Source organism: Dromiciops gliroides, chromosome 2, assembly GCF_019393635.1.
Source record: "Dromiciops gliroides isolate mDroGli1 chromosome 2, mDroGli1.pri, whole genome shotgun sequence".
In the NCBI taxonomy this organism is placed as follows: domain Eukaryota; kingdom Metazoa; phylum Chordata; class Mammalia; order Microbiotheria; family Microbiotheriidae; genus Dromiciops; species Dromiciops gliroides.
In genome coordinates this window covers 326,225,490-326,248,300 of record NC_057862.1, presented here as the reverse complement: position 1 = coordinate 326,248,300, position 22,811 = coordinate 326,225,490, and the positions used below count along the sequence as shown (strand labels likewise).

Here is a 22,811-nt window from a genome sequence, read left to right as displayed (position 1 = left end):
GTAAGGATTCAAGCATTTTTGTTATTCCCAAACCCAATAAAGAGCTAAGCCAATAATATAGACTTCAAAAATGTTTAAGGAATTAAATTGAACAGTACAAATAAAACCAAAATAAAGAAATTATTAATAACAAAAACACAAACAACATGGTCTCAAGTAGTTGAGAAACAAACAAAACTGTAAAAACACTTTTGCTTGTGATTTTTACATGCAATTATATTATTTTGGTTGACCGGCTGGTCACAAAAAGAATCAAAGGCTATGTGCTTAAATTTAAACCAGGGATTTCCAACATCAACGACTACATTTAGCTTGAATTTTAAAATCCTTTCATGTTGTCTTTATTTATAAATTCACAGCCATCTCTGCCAAGAAACCCCTAAATTGGGTCATGAAGAGGTGGACATGACTGAATAATAGAAACCACTGCATGTATTGTTCTTTTGATTCTGTTTTCCTCCCTCTTCATTACTTCATACTATCTTCCTCCTATATTTCCTTGTACTTTTTGTATTTGTTACAATGCAATAACATTATATTTAATTCATGCAACTTAATTTATTTAGCCATGTCCAACTTGCTAAGCATGTAACGTGGTGCTGCCAGGGGAAAAATGTGTGCACATACACATATGGGGAGGGAAAGAGGGAGGAGGGAGGGAGAGAGAGAAAGAGAAAGAGAGAGAGAGAGAGAGAGAGAGAGAGAGAGAGAGAGAGAGAGAGAGAGAGAGAGAGAATGAAAGAACTTTCATTTTGTATAGATATGATACTAATAGGGAAATTTTGAGGCCATAGTGTCTCAATGTTGCTTTTCAAAACAAGGTCAATTCACAATTCTACTACTAGTAAATAATTTTGCTAATTTTCCTAGGCAGCTGGGTGGTACAGTGGATACGATGTATAGACCTGAGTTCAAATTTGGCCTTATAACAAATAGTTTGCTTGTAAGATCTATGGAAAGAGGAAGAATGTATGCCCAAAGTTGAGAGAACATCACAAAATACAAACTGGATAATTTTGATTACATTAAATTAAAAAAGGTTTTGCACAAACAAAACCAATACAACCAAGTTTAGAAGGAAAGCAGAAAGCTGGGAAATAATTCTTACAACCAGTGTTTCTGATAAAGCCCTCACTTCTCAAATATACAGAGAACTGAATCAAATTTATCAGAATACAAGTCATTACCCAATTGAGAAATGGTCAAAGGAAATGAACAGGCAGTTTTAAAATTTTCACAATCATTATTGATTAGAGAAATGCAAATTAAGACAACACTTCACACCTATCAGATTGGCTAATATGACAAACAAAGGAAAATGATAAATGTTTGAGAAGATGTGGGAAAATTGGAACAGTAATGCATTGTTGGTAGAGTTGTAAACTGATCCAACCATTCTAGAGAACAATTTCAAACTATGCCCATAGGGCTATAAAACTATGCATACCCTTTGACCCAGCAATACTTCTGCTAGGTTTGTATCCCAAAGATATCATAAAAAAGGAAAAAAGGACCCACATGTACTAAAATATTTATAACTGTTATTTTTGTGAAGGCAAAGAATTGGAAATTGAGAGGAAGCCCATCAATTAGGGAATAGCTAAACAAGTTATGGTATATTAATGTAGTGGAAGACTATATGTGGTATAAGAAATTATGAGTAGGCAGATTTTAGAAAAAACTCAAAAGACTTATATGAACTGATGCTGAGTGATAGAACAGAACCAGGGAAAACATTATACACAGTAACAGCAACATTGTGTAATGATCAAAGGAAAGACATAGCTCTTCTCATGTCCAAAGAAAGAACTATGGAGACTAAATGAAGATTGAGGCATACTATTTTCCCTTTTTTTTCTTTTTTTCTTTCTTGTGGTTTTTCCCTTTTGTTCTGATTTTTCTTTCACAACATGACTAATATAGAAATATGTTTAACATGATTGTACTATATTACATGTATCATATTGCTTTCTATATTGGAAAGGGAGGAGGGAAAGGAAGGAATGAAAATATTTGGAATTCACAATCTTACAACCTTTACATGTACTTGGAAAAAGATTAAAATAATATTAAGTTTAAAAAACAGTCTCATTTATTAGCTAGGTGACTTGTGAAATTCAATTAACCTCTGCCTGTCTCAGTTTCCTCAACTATAAAATGGACCTACCTATTTGTTTGTTTTTTGTTTTTGTTTGTTTGTTTGTTTGTTTTTGTTTTTTGTTTTTTGTTTTTTTTTGGTAAGGCAATTGGGGTTAAGTGACTTGCCCAGGGTCACACAGCTAGTAAGTGTTAAGTGTCTGAGGCCGGATTTGAACTCAGATACTCCTGACTCCAGGGCCCGTGCTTTATCCACTGCGCCACCTAGCTGCTCCCTATTTGTTTGTTTTTTAAGATAAAATGAGATATGATCTGCAAAGTGCTTATCACAGGGGCTGGCATAATGTAGGTATTTAATAAATGCTTATTTCTCTCCTCCCCGCACAGGCCCATCAACATTGTATGTTTTATCTCTATCTTTTCCAATTTGATGAATGTAAGGTAAGTTCCACTTTATTAATTTGCATTCTTAACTACAAATCCATTTAAACAATGTTAAATATATTTATCAGCCTATTGAGTGATTTTGGATGATTTTATCAAAAATGGTGAATGTGAAGATTTTTGCTCAGTACCTATATTTTCTGTATGTTTAGAATTATTTGTTTTTATTTATCAAAAAGTATTTCCCCCATGAAATCAAACTAATCTGTTTTACCTTTTTTTTTTTCAGGGCAATGAGGGTTAAGTGACTTGCCCAGGGTCACACAGCTAGTAAGTGTCAAGTATCTGAGGCTGGATTTGAACTCAGGTTCTCCTCAATCCAGGGCCAGTACTTTATCCACTGTGCCACCTAGCTGCCCCCTGTTTTACCTCTTATAATTCTCTTATAGCTGGTTAATCCCTCTCCCCTCCCTGACCCCATCAACTATTCTGGAAGATAATGTCATATTTTCCCCTAATTGGAAATGGTTTGTCTTTTATATTTAGACCTCTGACCCATGTGGCAGTTCTTTTGGCAAATGATATAATCCCATTTGGACCCACATTGTTATGAAGTTTACCCAGAAATTTTGGATTAATAAGGAATCCTGTCCTCAGTCCTATTAATTCAAGTTTGTTAATTACTGGATTATCATATTAATTTACTTTTAAATTTTGTTCTTTTAACTTATTTAACTGATCTCCTTTCTACTTTTCTCTAATTTTATTTTTAGAGCTTTCAATCTATAGATTAAAATAAGGGTATTAGGATGAACACTGAATATCTCTTCAAATATTTAGAAATAAATATTGCATATTTATTTCTGTAAAAATTGTTTTGGAGTTGTACACAGAGATAAGTTATATTCCCTTTGCCCATCCATGCTTACTCTTTAAATTACTTCTCTTATCACATTGCTTTAGCTAGCATCTGTAGAATAATGTCAAATAATAATAGTGATACTGAGCGTCTTAGCTTCATAAGGGTTAGATATCCTTCACTGCTGCATTTCCCTGGAGAAATTTAAAGAAGTTGTCCCTTTTTCCTAAGGAAGTGGAGGTTTAGGATAGAAGTTGGGAAGATAAAATCACATATACTTCAATGGCAGAGTTCTGAAAAAAATTCTTTTTGGAATCAGTATTTATAATATTTTACATCAATATGAGCATGACCAAATATAAATATCAGTACTCTCTCAAAGCAACACCGGCAAAAATATGTCCATGTTCATAGACTTCCATCTACCAATCCATCCATCTGTTCAGAAAAATCCCAGGTAAAATCAATTATCTCCTCTAGGTTTTAAACAGGGAAAAAAAGAGGAAGCCTTTTTAGTCCTCATTTTAAGTCTATAAAGACAGAACAGAGAGCCATATAGCAATTTTACATTTTGAGTTAGTAAACACAAATCCTTTCCAAGTATGAAAGATGATGTGCCTCCATATATAGTACTTGACCAATGTTTGATTATGGTGTTTCAAGTGTGCCTAAAAGCCACTGTGAAAGGCATGCAAACGTTGGAAGATCCCATCAAGTTAAAGAGGTTTTGAGTACTCAAAAGACAGTGATGGTCTACATGTACCTGAATATGAGTACAAGGCTAGCTAAAGCCAGAGAAGCCCATTTCTACAAGGAAGACTATCAACTAATCCTTTGAAATAAAGAAAATGGAACCTGGAAATATTTCTTCCTAAATTTTTTAGACTAAGAAAATATGACCTGAAACTGAGTTTTCAATACTAATATTTGAAGTGATACCCTTTCCCCCCCCCAATAGAGCATGAAATATTGTTTCTCTTCTCTGGAAATAATTTCAACATTACAAAGGGAAGTGAGTTGATTGAAGATATTTTTCTAACCTATTCTCCCTCTCCTGGACCACCATGCTCAGCTCTCAGTCAGAGGTTCCATGAGTTATGTGAGCATCTGTGCTAAATTATTTCTGTATTGACATTTGGGGGGTTTCAGAACTGCCATAGTAACGCAAGCCCTTCACCATCAAAGGCTAGCTCCACCTGAAAGCAACAAAAAGCATAAATTTCATTTCAGCCAGCAACCAGGAAGTGCCCAAGACAAAAGGTAGGTTGGCCTGTGGCTATAACTAATTTGATATTTGCAAGCTCTGGACATCACACCTTTAGAAATTGGTATTATATAAGAGGTCACTAATGCCATAAGAACAGATTAAAAATCTACACGAAAGCCAAATCTTTATCTCTTATCACATTTCCAAAGCATCTTTTGCCTTATGCAATGCTTGCTACTTAGTAATATACATAGATCTCATCTACCCCATGGCTTGAATGTTCCTTCATTCTTTCAGCATGTATAATCTCAAATTTAAAAACAGCATCCAGAATAATAACAATAGTACCCTCAGCAACAATTGAGACACCAGAGATAGCAAAGGGAGGATTGCTGGCCCCAAGGGGCACAGTGAGCTGCCAGTCCATTGAATGACTCTAACTTTCAGGCAAAAAAATTAAACATTCAAAGAAATACGTTCCAATGAAAAAAAAGGCAAGGGCACATACCTTAGGAGTTCTGATAGTTTTGAACTTTGGACATGAGTTTCAGGACAACATCAGGGTTAATATGATTTCCTCAGGCCACCACCAAATAATTGTCACTTTAAAGCTCTGCAGAGGTTCCAGTCCAGTTTTTGATATGTCCCTGAGGATGGCGCAGCTTTGTCCAGTTCTTCAAAAGCCATAGCATAAAGGACGCCATTCATAAATTGATAAAAAGAAGAAAAATTGATATTAAAATCCTGAAACACCAGTTTCCCAGACAACCAGTAGAACATATGAACTGCTGATTGGCATAAAAATAATGCAGAAACAAAATTAAACATTTCGCAGCTGATCCAAAAATGCCACTGGTGATGGATCAATTAACAGAAACAATTTTAGTACCTCAAATTTGTCTAGTTCAGTATTAATAATAGATCTTGCTTCTAGTGTTCTGTACAGTTTACATAGTGCTTTCTTCACAAGTGCATGAAGAAGACATTGTAAGTATTATTATCCCCATTTTACAAAGAGGAAACTGAGGATCAGTTAAGTGACTAGTCCAAAGTCACAAAATTAGAGTCAGAACCAGGACCAAACCCAGGTTTTCTTCCTTCCTGTTCATTATTCTTTCCACTATGTGGTACTATAACCTTTATCCTACATACTAATGGGCATACCAAAAATGACATGTTTATATTGGCATAGTAGTATGTATAGTCTTTGAACAATAGAATTTGCTTCAAAATCAAACTAAGGAGATGACAGAATGGATAAATTAGAAATACCTTGCCCTTGAGATACCTACTTTGTACTTTTAAATCTCCTCTCTCCACAGATTCACCCTAGTATCAAAACACAAATGCTACTAATAACAATTACTATATAGATAGTGCTTTAATTATAAGTTGCTTTACAAACATATTCTTTGATCCTCACAGGATGCTGGTGAAGCATTGCTTTCCCCATTTTACAGATGAAGAGAATGTGACTCAAAGGTAAAACGACTTACCAATGATCATAGAATGTAAAATCCTAACCCAGTTCCCTCCTGACTCTAATACTCTCATTCCTTCAGTTGTACCACATTATCTCTCAAAAAATATACAAAAGGGGGCAGCTAGGTGGCGCAGTGGATAGAGCACCAGCCCTGGATTCAGGAGGACCTGAGTTTAATTCTGGCCTCAGACACGTGACACTTACTAGCTGTGTGACCCTGGGCAAGTCACTTAACCCCAATTGCCTCACCAATACACACACTCACACACACACACACACACACACACACACACACACACACACACACACACACACGTGTTGCTTCCCAGAGGTACCTTAATGCCAAAATGGCCCAGTATTCTGTCCTAGACAAGGAAAAAAAAGATCTATTTTGGGAGACCAAGGGTATCTTCCCTGATGTTGACTTCCAAACTTTATTGCCTTCTAATAATCCACTGGGTTTCTATTATACAAGAATTTTGCTAAATCTTTTGTGAAACTGTTCTTATTTTCAGTTTATGTAGCCCCTTGGGAGATTGAATTCCATAAATTTATTACCTGTTGTACAAAGGAATGCCTGTCTTTCCCTTTGAACATCACAGGGGGTACCCTTGCTCTAGTAGCCAAAGATCCTGTGAATAAAATCCATTCTCTCCCTATAAACTCAACATAATTCAACAATACTGATTAAGCAACTCCTTATATAGAGTATTGTGCTCTATGCTAGGGAGGGCATTGCTTCAATGACACAGGGTCCTGGCTGTCAAGGAGCTCAAAGTGAAAAAGGGGGATAGATCACAATCACAGATAACCCTAAAACATGATTGTTAAAAGTTAGAAAACTATAAATTGAACTCTTTGTAAGTTTGTTGGGTAAAAAGGTCATTCCTAACCAACCTGAATCAGAGAAGACCTCCTGCATTAGGTGGCATTTCAGTTGGTCTTTAAAGGATGGTTAGGAATTTAACAGGTAAGAAGGGGAAAAAAATAATAAATTCCAGACATTGGAAACTATGTGACCAAAGTCATGGAGACAGAGAAGCATAGAAGAGTCACAGGGACTTGAAAGAATGCGCCATTTGGCAAGACTGTGGAGAATAGTATGAGATAGCAATAGAAAGACAAAGTGGTACCACATTATGGAAGACCTCAAATGTCCAGTTAATAAGCTTGGATGTTGCTCAGTAAGCAAATGGGATTTCTGGTCTAGGTTATACAAAAGAATATATAATCAAGGAGCAGTAAGAAGGATAGATTGAGTAGTGTAGAAAACAAAGGCATGACTGATTAAGAAATTTTTACAACAATGGATACAGGTGGTAATGAAGTATTATGTATGAGGGCAATGCTAATAGATAGGATCTTGCTTCCTTGAAGACTCTGCTCTATAACTAAGATGAGCATCCTTCAGCCTTCCAAACTAGAACACATTAGGAGACCAGGCAATGACAATGAAGTGGAAAAGAATCCAGGTGTAAGAGGTAGGAGAACTGAGTTCTAATCCTGGTGATGATGTTAAATGGCCAAATTTCTTACAGTAGGTTTCTTCCCGTCATTAAGGTTGAAGTTTATCATATGCATTATATGCAGATTGGGCTAAATGGTCTCCAAGATCTGTCCAACTCTGATATGATATGGAATTATTGAGGACCTGCTACATGCATAGGACTACCCATGCAAAAGTCATCCCACACCTTTCTCTGCCATGAGCAAAACTACCACCACCAGTTCCTATATACCTCTGAAAGGATCTAAATTGCAAGATAGCACTATAAAATTGCAAGGGATTTCATTGTCCTCTTGGGAAGCAATTTTTTTGGTGCTCAGAGCTCATGTTTATGACTGTAGATTTAATCTAAATCTAGGCCAATTGGTATCAGATGTAGAATTTGACTTAGGATACTACTGAGATAAATGATTATTTTCTATTACATTAATAATGTATTATTAATTAGGAACCAGGATTTTTTTTTCCTTTAGAGACCAGCTCTGGTAGGTCAGTCAGCCAATCTCTGAAGGGAACGACTAATTGATGAAACTTCTCAAACCCTCTAGTAACATGTTTTTCAAACTTGGGCAGGATTCCACCCAACTAAGAGACCTTACTTCTATTTAATGTGTAATCAGAATCTTTGGGGGAGGCATAGTAGAACACTGACCCTGAAGTTGTGAGGACTTGAGTTCAAATTTGACCTCAGACACTAACTAGCTGTGTGACTCTGGGCAAGTCACTTGATACTGACTGCCTTAAACATCCAGGGCTATCTTCAGTCATCCTGACATACATATATCTTGCCACTGGATCCAGATGGCTTTGGAAGAGCAAGTGATTTTGGTAAGTTTCCACAGCCCCCTTACTTGAATCCAATTCATTGCAAGTCATGACTTCACCCTGATGTCACAGTCCTCTTCAAGAACAAAAGACAAATAACAAGGACGACAACAACAACAACAACAATAACAACAACAGCAGCAACAACAAACAGTTGGGGCACCTAGATGGTTCAGTAGATAAAGCACTGGCCCTGGATTCAGGAGGACCTGAGTTCAAATCAGGCCTCAGACACTTGACACTTAGCAGCTGTGTGATCCTGGGCAAGTCACTTAACCCTAATTGCCCTGCCAAAAAACAAAGAAACCCAACAACAACAAACAGAATCTAATCTAGGTGAATTCCAGCCCCAAAGCAATAAACCCATGTCCTTACATCTCTCCATTGGAGTTTAGGGTAACCTAGCTCATGAAGCAGATAACCAAGTGAGAGTAGTCTGGGTAGAGATGGATTCCTTTGTCCAGATTGCTGGAGTTGACCGAGTCTCATGATCAAGCCACATTCTCAGCAAAATGAGCTGAAAACTTTTAGCACGTTTCCTCATTTAAATGTTGACCAATGAGGGTTGATTTCTCCTGTCTGGGGTGTTACCTTCCAAAATAAAATATTTAAGGCATTCAGTATCTTTGTTACTGAGAGAGATCACTGACAGTCAATTTATTGATTATTAGATAGCTTAATTAATAAACTGCTTATTAATTACCCAGAAACTCCTCTCGGTTTTTTTTTTTAATTCATCTCAGTACACTAATGAAAGGGGTAGCAATCAAGAGCAGGGCCACAGCACAAAGAATTGAATGAACCTACAAGACAGAGAAAGAACATTTTCAATTCATTGCCCATCCTCTAAAATACTAGCAGGAGCTGAGCAAGCTCAGAGTAGCACAGGTATCCTTCTGCCTGCTTAACAGGCAGGTCACATATTCTATCCCCCGACTTCCCATATGAACCAGGCAGCTTCATTTCCTTAGTTCAAATGTGTATGTGCATGCGTGTGTGCACGAACGTTTGTGCATGAACACACATTATTGCTCTCCTGCATATCCTGTGACTCTATCACAGTATCTTTGTTAGCAGAAAAGCCATTTCACAGATATATATATATATATATATATATATATATATATATATATATATCTCCAAATCTCGAATTATCTATTATCCAAAAGAAAGAACTATACACTAAAGCACTGAGCATAACATGAAAGGGTATATTGTTGAAATAAACACATAAATCTTAACTCACCCATGGCCTGAGATTCACAGAATGCTCATCCTGAAGCTGTCAACCTGCAAGGCCAGGCTTCAAGGCTTAGTGAAAACTTGACATTTTTCATGAGACATCAATTAGTAGCTGGGCTGGCAGCAGTATATGTACCATATCCCTCTAATGGCTAGTTTGCTTGAGACACTTAAAAAAATTCTCTTTGAGGTGAAAAAGAGGACAGAAGACAGCAGCAGAGAGAGACAGACAGAGGCAGAGAGAATAAAAGAGATGGCTGATTAGAGAACTTGATTTGAAGGAGGGCACAAGGAAGATAGAGCCTAATGGATCTCAATCTCATGACGACTACACAAACAAGACTAGTTGCACATATAGTAATGAGAAGTTAAAATCTCTTTGCCAAGCTAAACTTTCCTTCCTCCTTCCCCTTTCCCTATTCCCTCATAGTCAATGCTACCAAATGTGGAGAAGTCTGGGAGAACAGGAAAAATAAAGCAAGAAGGACCTGTACGGTATGATAGATTTGAAGGATTCCAATAGATATAAGGAAACTAGTACGACATAATTCAGAATAAAGGAAACAGATCAATATGAATAATATAAACAATGATCACAACTATGAAAAAGAAAGATTCTATTATATGTAAATAAAAAAGTTTAATTTCAATTAAAGTTGGCACTACCATGTTGAAGTTGAATCATATAGTCTTCCTTTTTTTGGGTAAATTTTGAAAATGTGCAGTACTTTACCAAAATAAAAAAGGAAGACTATATGATTTAACTTTAACATGGTAATAAATGAATAAATTATCTGGTTTGGGGAGAAAGCGTAGGAAAGACAAAAAGAGGGTTGTGAGTGTAAATGGGTGTCAAGGGGAGTGATGTTAATTAAGACTATAAAAATATATTATCTTTAGTTTGCAGAGTACCTTGAAATCCCCACTACGGAGGTCAGAATCCTGGTTCTCCTACCTCAATAACATTTCTTTCTCAGTCTCTTATCCTGGCTTCTACTGGGATAGTTTTCCCATCTCCTTAATAGAGTGTTTTCCCAAAGGTCTTGTCTGTGGCTCCCATATCTTCGTTATTTATATTCATTATCTCGACAACAGCATTCACTCACATAATTGCAATCCTCATCTCATACAGATGATCCCAAATCTATGTCTCTAGTCCTGAATTTCTTTTAAGCTCTAAGACCACATTTCCACCTACCTTAAAAAATCTTATCATTATTTCAACCCCAACATGTCCAAAAAAGGAGGCTATTATCTCCTTAAACATGCTTCTCTTTTCAACTTCCCATTAATGGTGCTATCATTCAGAGGTATCCTCAGCTCTCAATCTTCAGACTCTAAGATCATAGATTTAAATCTGAGAGAACATTAGAGGTTATGGATTTAAAACCTCTCATTTTATAGATGAAGAAAAGAAAATAGAGTCTGAGGCAGGATTTGAACCCAGCTTTTCCCTAGTTCTCTGCTTCTACTCTTTCCCTCACATCTCCATATCCAATCAATTGCCAGAGCCTATAAATTCCACGCCTATAAAATATCTTGAATTCATCCAGTCAAGCTGGACAGTGATCAGTTCCCCATGTAACACACTGTATCCTTGTGCCTCTTTGCCTTTGTCCTCATTCTCCCCCAGGTTTGGAATATTCTCCTTCCCCATCCTAACCCTGAGGAATTAGGAATTTCTATTAGGGCTTTAAAGTCTAACTCAAATGCCACCTCCCCCAGGACAAACATTCTTCATCCCTATGATGGGTAACAACCTTCTTCAAAGCAGTAAAAATTAAAAGAATGGGAAAGATATGTGATATTAATAAAGAAAACCTAAAGAAATGGCTGCTAGTTTAATGTGGGAGGTGGGGAGAGTTATAAAGGACTTCAAGGTTTTAAGGCAGGGTTACTGGAAAGATCATAGGATGAGAATTCCCACATATTAATATAAAGAATGCTGTAGCTTTAAGATCCCTTTCATAAAGAGTAGTTAATTACAGAAAAAAATAGAATGAGTATTTGTGCAAAGAAAGACAGTTATATTAATTTTCAAATAATGTGGGATATTGCCACTGCTTTGGATGAATAGCTTTATATACAATATGAGTAGAAAAATAACTTTTTTTTATATATATAAGAACCAGTTAATGATAAAAAGGCAAAAAATTTGACAGTGTATTTTATATTAAGATGATCATGCCTATAAAAGAGTTAGGCAAGACTAGGAGAATACCAGGCTTGGAAGTAAAGATTCTCAGCTTGGTTTTGAATCCATTGAGTTTGAGGTACTAGTGGAATAAATGCAGCAAATATTTAGAAATGGAGGTTTAGAGCTCAAGTGAAAGGTTAGGACTAGAGAGAGGCCTGGGAATAACTTGGATAGAGTGAATACTTGAAAATTTGGAAAAAATAAAATCATCAAGGGAGAGATTATCCAGAAATAAGACAAGATGGCTGAGAAGAAAGTCTTGGGAAATTTCAAGTTTTCGGTAGATGGAGGGAGAAACAGGAGTCAATGAAGGTAACAAAGAAGAAATAATCAGAGAGGAAGAAGAATGCTTTATTAGCAAAATGAGAAGAATGTATATGAATGAAAATCAGTTATTAAATGCTTACTGTGTGCCATGCAACATACTAGAGGCTAAACATACAACCAGAACAATGAGACAGTATCTACTCTTGAGGAGTCCTCACCTTATTTGGAAGAGACAATGCATTTTATTAGATTTCTACTCCATAGTGAATGGAATGGTCTGGAAGTCCTAATGATGTATCAATGGATCATATGGTAAAGTCTAGTGTTCTTTAGAGTTCATTGGCATATAAGATGGTAGTGTCTAGGGGTGTGATGACATAATAGCAGGATGGATGGAGAGGTCCAGAATACCTTAGGATGCCATGGAAATGCAGATCATAAAGCTTGGACAGCCTCTATATTATAAGAAAGAATGGAGGGGCAGCTAGGTGGCGCAGTGGATTAAGCACCAGCCCTGGATTCAGGAGTACCTGAGTTTGAATCTGGCCTCAGACACTTGGCACTTACTAGCTGTGTGACCTTGGGCAAGTCACTTAACCCTCATTTCCCAGCAAAAAATAAAAAGAAAATTTTAAAAAAGAAAGAAAGAATGTAGGTAGCTATGTCCCCTTGCCAAGGTAGAAGACTTAGAGAGGCCCTGCCTGCTACTCTTAGTATCCAATCAGGATGGGGGTTGAGTTGAGGAAAGGAAGGGCATTTTTCTCACATGGTGGTTTGATTTATGACAGAAGAGATAGTTTCAAGGAGTGGGGTTAATCAATAGAATTCAATACTATAATGGAGTAAAGGAGGATAAAGACTGAGAAAATATTATTGGCTTTGGACACCATATCACTGATGCATGCTGGTTAGATTATCCTCTGTATCTATAGGAAGATGGATGCATAGTTACAAATAGCTAGATTAACAAAAACCCATGGTTGCATGCCCTAATTCTCAAGAAATTCTACCAAATGTTTTGTTTTAGCTTATTTTTTTTCTACACATAATTAGAGTATTGTAACGGGCTAAAATTCTAGCTATACTGTCTAAAATATCTAAGGAGTGGTCGCCAATAAATTATAAGCTTTAGCAAGAGTTAGACTTTTAAGCATTTATTAAGGAGAATAAGAATTTGGTAAAGAGAGAGAGAAAGCCCTACATTCATCTATCTATTAAAGGGAGAGTGCATTTCCTGCTCCCTTCTCCACTGGAGTCCTCAGGAAAGAGAGTCAGAGCTCCAGGCTTCCCCTTCTTCCTCCCACAAGCAAACATCACTTCCTGACACCAAAGTAAAGACCACATGGTCTTGCCCTCAGAGACCTTCACTTCATGGCGGAGCTTTTCTACAGTAAATCTCCAGCAGGTGGCATCATTCCAATCATTAAATTATTCAAGATGGATAGTGTTCAGTTCTTTTAACTTGAAACATACAACTCCCTTCAGAATAAAACATCAAAGTCCCAAAACTCTTTGAACTATGAAAAATGTTTAGTGGTCTAAACTGAGTTGTTGACCTGATATTTAGTTACAAGTATCTGCTATTTTATTTTCCCCAAATCAGGCAAAGTTGGTACCTGGAATAGAAGTAAGATAGGGGTACCTATGTGTAGTAGCAGCCTGGTAGGTCTGGGTCCAGTTAGAGAAGCTCTGGCCCTGAAGGGGGACAATATGACCATGGAGAAATGTGGTTGATCAGCTTGCTGGGGTTAGATAAAGATTACTCTTGCCCTAGAGAAGCAAAGTAGTTGGTTAACCCGACAGTGGTTGGTCAAACAGATAATAAAGCAGCCACCCAGAAATCTGGGCTCCTTGAATTTACAATATGAGCTTAGTGTGGAGCCAGTTGTGTTTGCTATGTGATTAGGACCAGGTAACGACAATAATTTCAAGTTAGAAATGTGGAATTTTCATTATTCATATATCCAAATAGTTAACATCATCATTTTCAAATTGCTGTAACTTTTCAGTCTTAGGTCTCTACCCCCACCCCTCTCTTGCCTCTATAAAATTGTCATCTTCTCCTTTGTTCTGGGAGTTAAACTTAGGCTTCTTCTCCTGGTCATATCTTTATGGCTGTCTGATTAAACCTCCCTGGGAGCTGAAGTTAAACTTCTGCTCTCAGCCATACCTGTAAGTGCTATCTGATTAAGGAACAGGCCATAAACTTGTACCTCCCCAGGAGTTGAAGTTAGACTTCTTCTCCTGGCCATACCTCTGTATGCCAAAAAAAAAAACCCAAAAAACCCAAAAAACGCAAAAACCTTTTACTTAAATTCTGATTGAATTGTGTGGGCGACTAATTCTTTGAAAGGGGTATGTTTTCAACAACCCATCTAGTGGTAACAATATGTACTCTTGTACATTTCTTAAATGAACATGTCCACTAGATTGATTTCTATATCTATAATCCTCTGATCATGTTAACAGACTGTGAAGTTTTATCTATGTAACTTGCAATTCAAAATTGAATGTAATCACTATTGGACTTCAGAGGAATAGTTCTGGGGCTGGTAAGACAATTTATATGCCAACAACATTGAAAAAAAAGATAAACAAATTTGAAACTTAAGAATTCTGATCAATGAATAAACAACCACGATTAAAGAGGGCTGAAGAAGAAGAATCTTCCCCATCTTCTAACAAAGAGATTAGAGACAAAATAGGCACAAGAGACATATTTATAGTGTTTACGGGATTTTAATCATGCTTATTTGTCAAAACTGTTTTGCTTTACTTTTGCGGGGAGAAGATGAGGATGGAAAATGTGGAACAGATAAATGAGAGAGAAAAAATGTGTTAATTGAAATAAAATAATATTTAATTTAAAACATAAGAAATTACTATGGTATACAATCAAAAGGGAAAAATAAAATATTTTTAAAATCTAAAACAAAAAAGATGAACCATCTTTAAATATCTATCTTCAAATTGCCCCTATCTTCAAATTGTCATATGAAAAAAGTATGTCGCTTATTCTGCTTCACCCTGGTGGGAAGAAGTCAAAGAAATGGATGGAAGATAAAAAAAAAGAAAAGAAAAAGAAAATTTGTCTTTGATTTAAATGAAGATTTCCTTTAAAAAAAATGGAGCTTTCCCAAAGTGGAAAGAGTGGCTTTAGGAGCTAATGGGTTCCACAGAGAGCTGAGGCCAGGTAACCTATCATCTAATATTTCATAGGAAAGAATTCTTGTTCAGTTAAAGGTTGCAATAGATGACTACTGAGGTCCCATCCAACTGAAATTGTGTGATTCAGAAAGTTTAGCAGTAAAAGGAAGAAAACAAGGATAGTATTGAAAGGGACAGAGAATGGGTATCTACTTTTGAAAGGAGAGAATTCATGAGTATAGGCTGAGGAGCAACAATTTATTCCAACACAGTGGAAAGGTAGGTGTGCAAAGGAAGAATAGTATATCAGAATAGACCATGTAGAACAGGTGTTGGCAAACTATGGCCCTGGGGCCAAATACAGGTGGCCTGTTTGTAAGCAGCCCACAAGCTAGGAATGGTTTTAACATTTTAAAACACATTTGTATTGTATGTAAATTTTAGAACAATGTGGCTTAAAAATATATTTACTTTAAACAAAGAATTCCCAAAATGTATGGTTTCCATAAGCCCCAACTTCCTTCCTCCTCTTCTGGCTAAATTATTTATTTCATCAATTTCCTGGGTGACTAATTTGCAACATTTTTTTTTCTTTCTTGGGAGTGTCACAAAGAAAATTAGCTATAGCTGCTTATGAAGGAATGGGAGCAAAGGGACTGCTGGACATTACAAATCTTGGTTGAGTATTAAAAATAGAGCTATTTATAGGACATTGCTAAGGAAAAAAATGTTTTAATAACCACGCATCCATCCTCTGCTGTATAAATACTGTTCACATGATAAGTAGGTGCATTTGTTGGCATGCACACATTTTTGTTTCAGAGAATCTGGACTATAAGCTCCCCCTCCTTCCCCCTCAATGCCTGCAGCACTTTCTTTGTGTATCACTTATGAGGTCTCTTAGCATAGATCACCTATTTATTGTAAGTTATTGTGTTAGAGCTCAAACTAGAGTGAGATGCCTGGGGATTTCTCACCCCAGGTATCACCATGGCAGTGTGGGTTTCTTCCCCATTGGATTCTGGAAAGCACATTGCCCCCACATGCTGTGCCCATCCCCCACCCCATCATCTGTGTATACTAGAAAGGAAGTCACACAAAAGTTTGCAGTCAGGAAGAGATAGATGTTTACTGAAACATTGTTTTCCTCAGCCGTGCCTTAAAAATAGCTCTAGTTTAAATAATCGTTACAATATCTAACAACAATCCCACGGCTGCCATTACAGGAGGGGAAAATAAGCAATGGTTCATTCTGCCTGTGAGACTGGGAGAGGGGAGGAGAAGTGGGGAGAAATCAGTCAACTAGGGAATCAATGGCAGGAGGAAAAGTGGGATTTAGAGAAAGAGTGTATTTGCAGGTCTCTTTGTCTAGCTTGCCACTCTGACCGCCAGATTGTCCTCAGCATCTTTGCTGGTTCATCCACAACTGTTTTCCTTTGGGAGGAAAAAAGTCTTAGTCAAGTCTCTGTATTTCATCCCAACTAGACTATAAACCCCTCAAGGTCAGGGACATTGGTTTATATGTCCTTCTATGTGCAATGCTTATCACAATGGTTTGAATATATTAATTAGGTTATCAATTTTTCTGAGTGTGATAAGCAAAAATATTACTTTCATTCCTTAAGCCTGTAGGGGCCAAATTTTAATTGGGGAGCGTTAGGCGCCGCAATATTGGAGCAAGGAAGGAGATTAACAGCCTCTTTCAAAGACAGAACAGGGTTTCTTAACAAGAACAAACTTAAAAACACAAGTAGGAATAGTAGAATTAAGGAAAAGGGAAAAAAGGGAATGGGGGAAGGAAAATAATATGAACTGAATCACACCACTGCTCAGCAAAGCATATAGCTGCATCCAGTCTCTTTCCAGCTGAAACGCCAGAATGGGCGAATCTCCTCCCTTCTCCTTACCAGCAACCCCCAAGTTGTCCACACACAGCCCCAAGCTAATTGGCTGGCAACCCTAACATGACTGCCCTCACTGGGTTTCCAGTCATTATAATTTTGCCAGGCCCTTGTAGGCATCAGCAAGTGGTGATGACATTAGCTGCCAGCGCCATGGCAACGGCTACAGGATGGAGCACCATGCCAGTGCACACACCGGGGTTTTTTAAATTCTAGCCAAAAGATGGGGTCATAAAAACCGCAAATCACAATTAATTCTTTACAAGTCAAACCCATCTGTAGATTTAAAGGTTGTTTATAATGGCATGCACACTTGGAATTTTTCACAATATACACTATATTGGTCTTTCCTCTTCTTTCCACTCCCATCCCTAACATGGAAGGTGAGGAAAGAAAGAGGAGCCCAACACTCCCTTCCCAAATCTCTCTTCCTGGAACTCCACAAATCACAAGAACAACCCCCTGGCCCTGAGCAGGTTCCCAACATAGCACAACCACAGACTGCTAATGATTGCTGCCTTTTCCTCATTAAGAAACCTACAGAGTGAATTACAAATAACATATAAAAAGACCACTGGATAAATTGCATGAAAATTGAAAATGACATGTATCCCTCCTCCACTGTCTAGTTTTACCTGCTAATTCTGGAGATCTGATGCTTGAATTCACTTTATGATGTCTCCTAAGGAAAGGGCCACATAAAGAGAAAAACACAAAAATAAAGAAATATAGGGATTCTCCCTCCCCCAACCCTTTACAACCAGCCCCAGGGTCATAGATAATTCTGGCAGGATACAAATATGTACATTTCTTTGAAATGTTTCCTAATGTTAAACTATTAATCACAGATGTCTGTTTATCATATGTAGCTAATAGCTTAAATGCTTCTGGCTCAGACTAATAATAGCGCACATTTAAATATTTTACAAAGCATTTTCCTACAGCCATTCAGGAAGTTCCATTTTGCAGACAAAAAAGAAAGAAATCCAACAACCAGAGACTACAGGATGTAAAGAGGTGAGCTTTGGTCATAGAATTAGCAAGTGAAACAAGCAAACAAATGAATGCTTTTAAAGTATTTACTATGTGACAGATACTGCAGATAGATATAGATGTAGATGTAGATGTAGATGTAGATGTAGATGTAGATATAGATATAGATATAGATATAGATATAGATATAGATATAGATATAGATATAGATATAGATATAGATATAGATATAGATATAGATATAGATATAGATATAGATATAGATATAGATATAGATATAGATATAGATATAGATATAGCTATAGCTATAGCTATAGCTATAGATATAGATATAGATATAGATATAGATATAGATATAGATATAGATATAGATATAGATATACACACATATATGTGTGTATGTGTGTGTGTATATATATATCCCTGTCCTCAAATATCTTACATTCAAAGAGAGAAGACTATACATAAGAGAGTGGTAGCTAGGGGAAAGGGTTCTCTCTTTTTTTAACATTTTTTTTGGGGGGCAGGGCAATGAGGGTTAAGTGACTTGCCCAGGGTCACACAGCCAGTAAGTGTCAAGTTTCTGAGGCTGAATTTGAACTCAGATTTTCCTGAATCCAGGGCTGGTACTTTATCCACTGCACCACCTAGCTGCCCAAAGAGGGTTCTGTCTTGAGAAGACATAGGTTTTGTGAGAAGAATCATGAGATAATTGCCCTTTCTAGAAAGAGTAGTGTTGATCTTTCATCCAAGAGCAAGAAGTGGTAAAGAGGGATGAGGTGTGCTTCCTATGGGGCATAGAATGAAGATAGCTTAGGCATATGATGAACACCAGTCAGGTCCACTGGTCCTCAGGACAGAAATCAGAATGCTGTGTGAAGTTGGTAGACACATCATGACATGATAATGGTCAGAGCATAAGGAAACAACCTGAGATTTAAATCCATATCATATCTTCATTAAATTAACCTAGGTATGATACAACAGAAGTCACTTCTAGAGCAGCTGGAAAAAAGTGAAAACAATAGACATTTGCACTAGCAGTTTTAGGTTGTTGCTGCTAAAATAATAATTACATCCCAACCAACTGCACTCATTGAAATTATGTGAGGTTTCTTAGAAGATAAAATACTTATGGGATCTAGAAACTCAACAGTAATAGAGGTCACATGCCCTCTGGTGGAATAGGAAAAGTCTTTCTTTTTGTTTATTATGAACCTGGATGCCAAGCTATCAAATTATCTAAGTACCTGGTAAATATACATATTCATAGAGCTGGTATTCCAATGTACCTGAGGAGGATTTATACCCTGCCCCTCCCATTGTGTTCTATATTATATTTCATAACTATGGTTCCTGATTAATACTACCTTGCCCATACAGGGAACATTCACCACAAGGGAAAATTACTTTGCATTACACACACACATACACACAGATCAATAAGCTTTAGAGGTTCCCTATTGGCTCCAAAATGAAATTCAACTATCTTTTGGCTTTTAAAATCCTTTACAAATTCCCTACAACTTACCTTTCCAGGACTATACATATTGTGGCCCACCATGAACCCTGTGGTTCACCAAAACTCTACTTTTTTCTATTTTCCACACAGGGCATTCTATCTCCTGCCTCCATGCCTTTGTATAGGCTGTCTCTCAATCAGGAAGGCTTTCTTCCTTAAATGCTCTTCCTTCCTAAAGGTCTTCTTAGAATCCCTAACTGTATTCAAAGCTCTGCTAAAGTTCTCTACCTGGTCCTCTTTCATGGAGTATGTTTTGGTCTCACATTTCCTTGTATTTGCTTTGTATGCAGATTGTATATGATTATACGTGAATCTATTATTTTAATACAACCTCCATGATTGGAAGGATTCCTATTTTTGGTTGTATCCTAGCATGGTGCCTGACGCATATTAGGAATAATCATTGAAAGGTTAGTGAATTTGTGGAAAAGGAAGCAGCTATCAAAAAGGATCAGAAAGGCTTCCTTAAAGAAGAATTCAAGTCAGATTACTCTTTTCCACCCTTAGATACTTGACTGATAGATCAACAGAATGTTAAAACTATGGTTTATGTAAATTTCTACAAAGCATTTCAGAAAATTTCTTATGCTAAATTTGAGGACAAAAGGCAGGGATATGAGCTAGGCAATAATAAGGTGATGATGATGATGTGTTAAACTTGTTAAAAGTTTAAACCTCAAAAAATAGTCATTAATAAGTCAATGTTAACTTTAAAGAAAATCTCTAATGGAGTACCACAGGGATCTGTCCTTAAGCTTATAATTTTAAAAAATCTATCTTTATTTTTTATCAATCAATTGAAGACATATGTGATATGCTCATTAATTTTAGATGACCCCAAACTGGAAGAGTTAATTAGGCAATAAATTCACACTCCAAATGAAAGATATATAGACCAGAACAATGGGACAAATCTAATAAAATTGAATTGAATAGTCATAAATTTAATAAAAGCTTATATTAAAAAGTCAACTTGACAAGTAAAATGTGGAGGAGGTATAGATGAACAGGAATTCATCTAAAAAAGTTCAGGAAATTTTATTTGGCTGGCAAGGTGTTTGAGTAGATAGTGTACTGAATTGAGAATTATTCAATAAGCATTTATTAAGCACCTAATATGTAACAAGTGCTATGCAAAGCACTGGGATACAAGAAGAGGAAAATATAGTCCCTGACATGAAGTAGCTGACAATGAAATGGGAGACACAATGAACTAAGAAATATTATAAATAAACAATGTAGAGGATAAATAAGAAATAGTGAAAAGAGAGAAGGTACTAGAATAAATAGAATTTAGGAAAGGTTTCCTATAGAAGAAGGGATTTTAGTTGGAAATTGTAGAAAGACAGGGAGCCCATTAGGCCGAGTTGAGCATTTCAGGTATAGAGAATATACAGAGAAAATGCCCAGAGCTGAGAGGTGGAGGAGGCCAATATCACTTAGTAAGGTATAAGAAGAATAGAAGGAATGTTTATACTAGACTAAGAAAGTCTTTGAATACCAGAGGTTTTTGTATTTTATCCTGGATGTAATAGGGAGTCACTGGGATTAATGAATGGTGGTAGTAGGGGTGGAGGATGGTGTGATGTGGCCACACTTGTGATTTAAGAAAATCACTTTAATGGCAGAATGGCAGATGGATGGAATAGGGAGAGACTTAAGGCAGGCAGACCCACCAGCAGGTTATTGCAGTAGTTCAGATGTAAGGTGATAAGGGCCTGCTCTACAGTGGCGGTACTGTCAGAGGAGAGAAGGAAATGTATTTGGGAGATTTGCAAAGGTGCAATGAGGAACCTTTGCAACAGATCAATGATGGGCGATGAGAAATAGTGCAAAGTCGAGGATGACACCTAGGTTACAAGCTTGAGGGACTGGGAAGATTGTGCTGCCATTAAAAGTAATACAAAGGGGAGAAGCTAGGTGGCACAGTAGCTAGAGCACCAGCCCTGGATTCAGGAGGACCTGAGTTCAAATCTGGCCTTAGACCCTTGACACTTACTAGCTGTGTGACCCTGGGCAAGTCACTTGACCCCAATTGCCTCACCAAAAAAATAAATAAATAAAATTTTAAAAAGTAATACAAAGGAAAGATGGAAGGTTTAAGGGCAAAGATAGTGAGTTCTGTTTTGGAAATATATTTAAGATTTCTACTGGGTATCTCCATCTAGTTTGAGCGGTCTGAAAGGCATTTGGAGATTCAAGATTGGAGGGCAGCAAAGAGGTCAGTACAGGTCAGGCAAATTCAAGAACATCAGCAGAGAAATGGTCATTTAATCCATGGGAGAAAATGAGATCATCAAATGAAGTAGTATAGAAAGAGAAGACGGCCCAGGTCAGAACCCATTGGGACTTCTAGGGTTAGAGGGCATACCAGGAAGAGGATTCAACAAAGGAAAAAGCGAAGGTGTGGTCAGATAGGTAGTCGAACCAGAAGAGAGTGATGTTCCAAAAACCTAGAGAGAAGACACAATTAAAGGGTAGAAGGTCTTCAACAGTGTCAAAAACTGCAGAAGGTTCAGAAATAAGGAGTAGGGAAGAGTCTGGAAAGCCTAATTTAAAATCCTGCCTCAGAGAGTAGAGATCTGGCCCCTGGCAAATCACTTAACTTTTTCTCCTTAATTTCCTTAAACATAAAATAAGGATAATATGAACCCTTATTTTATAAGATTGTTGTGAGGATTAAATGAGTTAAGCACTTCACAAACCTTAAAGCACTAAATAAATACCACTTACTACATTATTCCAATTCTTATTCTTAATCATTGCTATTATTTTAGGGGACCACACTTACAATATGGGTCAGCTTTTCAAGAAGTCTGCCAAAAGAAGCTAATTCAAGCTTAGATAGCATCAAGAGAGACATAGTGTCCCGAAAGTGGGCCAAATTGATACTCCTGCCCCCATCCAAACTGTTGTATACTGCTGGACACTATCATTTAGGAAAAAAATATTGGAAGTTAGAGAGAATCTGAGAGAGAACCATCAGGATAGCAAATGACCTTGAGTTCATGTCACATGAAAAGCAATTGAAGGAAATAAGTATATTTAACCTAGAGACAAGATTTAGTCAAGAAGTAATATCTTTATTTATTTGAAGGTTGTTGTATTAAAAAGCCCTTGGACTTGTTTTGCTTGGCCAAAGAAAACAGAACAAAGAGGAATGGGTGGAAGATGCAGAGG

General features: G+C 37.0%; 1 protein-coding gene across 2 annotated transcripts in view; it reads right to left on the bottom strand.

Moving 5' to 3' along the window:
• SGCD (sarcoglycan delta) overlaps nucleotides 1–22,811 on the bottom strand; it is a 1,325,612-nt gene that overhangs the window by 767,382 nt on the left and 535,419 nt on the right. For both annotated transcript variants that reach the window (XM_043990097.1, XM_043990098.1), the window contains one exon: nucleotides 5,056–5,221. The gene's annotated coding sequence lies outside the window, so the exon portion shown is untranslated. The remainder of the gene's footprint in view (nucleotides 1–5,055; nucleotides 5,222–22,811) is intronic.